The following is a 3,731-nucleotide window of genomic DNA, read 5'->3' as shown; positions in this document are numbered from 1 at the left end:
CAAGTAGACACATGCCCTGGAGAGAACAATCATGGGAGAAGGAAGGGCTGCTTATGCACAGGGAGACAGCTCAGGGCGCAGGAGAGTATGGAGGGATGGACACTGGGAAGAGGTAACTATGGGGAGGAAGTTGGAGGGGAGCTGTTGCATTGTGGTAAACTATGGTCAATGACATGAGACAAAGTATATGTGAACTGCTGTATGGAAAGTGAATTTGCTCTATAAATCTTCACCCAAATCACAATAAATAAAATAAATAAATTAAAGAAAGAAAAAAAAAGAGTGCTGTGGGGACCCTCAGGGTCCTGATACCCTTTCAGGGATCTTGAGGGCAAAATTATTTCTATAATACTAAGATTTTATTTGCTTTTTCCACTCATTCTCACAAACGAACAGTGGAAATTTCCAGAAGGTGTGATGATGTCATCGCTCTGATGGCTAGTGGAATCTGTGCTTGTCTATATTTGTGTTTTCTGGAATTTTCTCAGTAGGTTTAGGGTATAAATTTGTTGTTCCCAGAGGTTATTCTGTTTGTTCTCAGCACTTCTGCTGTGTACACTCTTGCCAACTATGTTTGTTATACAAGTACAACTGACATCCTGAAGTTTTCCTTGCTCCTAGTGGAAACACGAGGCGCTCTGGTGACGTAGTGCCTAAGGCACTTGACTGCTAACCAGAAGGCTGGCAGTTCAAACCCACCAGCCACTCCTCAGAAGAAAGGTTGGGCAATCTACTTCCATAGTGATACCGCCTTGGAAACCCAAGGAAGGGTCGCTATGAGTCGGGTCCAACCCAACAGCAAATAACAACAACAGTGGAAACACAAGAGGTAGGTGTCTTTTGTTGTCTTACTCTGCAATAATATTTTTAAAATGTTTTTCAAAATGGTTTCTAAAATCTTAAGCTAATCTAAAACTTTTTTTTTTTTTAGACTTGAACAGCATGTTATTCTAAAATAAAACTTATTGGCTGGATTGTATTACATTTAAGGCTGGATCCTTGGCTTTGTGAAGGGTGATCAGAGAGAAATGTCACTTTCTTAGCCCACAGCTGCATCTGCCCAAGATGCTGAAAAAGATGAAACTGCCATGTTAGTTCCCAAACTCATGGAAGGAAAAACTCTCCTTAAAAAAAAAAAAAAAACTGACAAGATGAAGCAAAAGGTATCTTTTCCTTGGCGTTGTAAATGTTAGTGGTTTATCGTTTTAGTGAATCTTAAGTTACAGCATTATTTTGAGAGCAATCACTCTGAATTTAAAGAAAAAGAAATGGGCTATTTCAAATGTAGATGCGATGAGCTCATTAAAAACTAGACATTGATCGTTACAGCTTTTCAGACCAGAGATGGAAAAGCCACTGAAGTGCCACCCAGGGTGGGTTACTGCAGTGAGCTGCCTGGGGAAAGGCTCAGGAACCTTTCAGCTGACACTGCCTAACGCCTGCTGGACAGAAAGTCAACAAAAGGAATCACAGTGGCGCCTCTCTAACGAGACAGGAGGCTGGCAGATGAGACACTGAGCTACGGCCTTGGCTGCGTTAATGTCTTGTCTGCAGAACTGGACTCTTGCCTCCAGCACCAGTGGCCATTGGATCAACTCCAATTCAAGGTGACCTCACATGTCAGAGCAGAACTGTGACACCGTGACGCTCTGTAAGGTTTTCAGCGGCTGATTTTTTTTTTTTTTTGGAAATAGATTGCCAGGCCTTTCCTCCAAGGAGCCTTGGGTTAACGTGAATCTCCAACTTTTCAGTTACCAGCTGAGCATATTAACTGTGTGCATCACTCAGGGACTCCACTCTTACCTTAGAAATGGACATAGCAGTTGGCATGGACAGGCTTGTGCTGTTTTGCTTGTATTCAACCAGTATCAGCACCAACTCACCATCAAAGAGCTTTTGTGTGGATGCTTGGAAGTACATACAAGGGATGACGAGCCATTCAAAGTGCTGAATAACCTCATTCACTGTCAGGGTTGATCCTGGAACAACTGTGTGACGTTTGCACGAAGGGTGCAAAAGCTGTAGTGGTAAAACCACTGGCAGCTCAGCACAGCTCAAAGCAGTGGCAACAGAGTGGGGCACTACCTCTAGTCAAAGTCACTGTCTTCTCTGCCACCATGCATGGCAGCAAAATGATTGCCGCAATGACTTAAGAACATCTTTGACAAAGCATTGAAAATATTCCTCTGTGTTAAATGTCTGCCCTCAAATATGATATTGTTAACTGACTATACGCTCCTTGGAAATGAGAATGGCTGGACTTCGTCTTACTTACTTTGGTCATGTTGTTAGAAGGGACCAATCCCTGGAGAAAGATACTGTAGTTGGTAAAGTGGAGGGTCAGTGAGAAAGGGGAAGGCCCTCAATGAGGTGGACTGACACAGTGGCTGCAACGATGGGCTCAGGTAGAGCAAGGACTGTGAGGCTGGTGCGGGGCCGGGCAGGGTTTCGTTCTGTTGTCCATGGGGTCGCTGTGAGTCAGAGCCGACTTGATGGCACCTACCAACAACAACGTGACAAAATTGGAGATGGGCATAAGGCGCCAGTCTATCAAAGCGCAGGGTTATCTGCAGGAAGAGCGTTTGAGCTGCAAGCTGGACTAGCTGCTTCTGCACGGAGCACCATTTGTATATTTGGCAGACACAGTCTTGAAAATGAGCCAAGCATTTCAAGGAAAACAACTGCAGTATACATTGCCATTAATAAAATTCAAGCTTTCAAAAGGTAATTTGAATTTTGGAAATCATGTGTCAGGCTCCATGAGCTTGTCTGCTTCCCAATACCTAAAGACTGATGAGATTGATGGCAGTATTTCAGAACCAAAAACCAAACCAGTTGCCTTTGAATCAATTCCGACGCCAAGTATCAGGGTAGAACTCTGCTCCATACGCTTTTCGATGGCTATGGTCATTCACATTGCTCAGGTCTTTCTTCTGAGGTGGATTCAAACTGCCAACCTTCAGTTAGTAGCCAAGTGCTTAACCCTGACGCTACCCAGGGACTTCTATGGCAATATTAACAATGGGATTTTTTTTAGATATTCACACATGACACAATTCATTCCTTTAAAGTGTATAATTCATTTGTTTTCAGTTTATTCACAAAGTTTGTAGTAATCATTGCTATCTAATTCCAGAACACTTTCATCACCCCAAAAGGAAACCTTGTACCCATTACAATCACTCCTGTTCCTCCTCCCCAGAGCCTCAGACAGCTGCCAATCCACTTCCTGTCTCTGTGAGTGGCTCCATTCTGGACATTTCATACAAATGGAATCATACAATAACACATGCAATTTCTAAACTCTATTGTATGAAAATGTTCAGAAGATCTCCACAACTCAGTAGACCAATATTTTCCAAATGACCAATGCATTATGTTACAAAATCATTAACGGGCAAAAGATCTGTTTGAAGTGCAAGACGGATGGAGTTTAATGTAACTGGTCATTAGGGGGATTTGAAATATCACACTGCAATTAACCCTTAAGAAATGCCATTGGAGCATTGAGGATGAGAAAGACATAGAGAGGTACATGTGAGGTACAGACAACAAATATGAACCCTTTTGAACATACAGTACTGTGTTGTCAGTGAAGGCAAACATGGGTATATGGATGGATAGATGGGTGGACAGGCTAAACGATTAGGTATGTCTATGAAATGGGGAGTGTATCCAAAAACATATATAGGGTTGGCAGACAATGGTCCTATAAGTTTATGTGAATGATC

Source organism: Orycteropus afer, unplaced genomic scaffold (genome assembly GCF_000298275.1).
Source record: "Orycteropus afer afer isolate SDZICR_OR568_19922 unplaced genomic scaffold, OryAfe1.0 scaffold00006, whole genome shotgun sequence".
Taxonomy (NCBI): Eukaryota; Metazoa; Chordata; class Mammalia; order Tubulidentata; family Orycteropodidae; genus Orycteropus; species Orycteropus afer.
Note: the sequence above shows the minus strand (reverse complement) of the source record.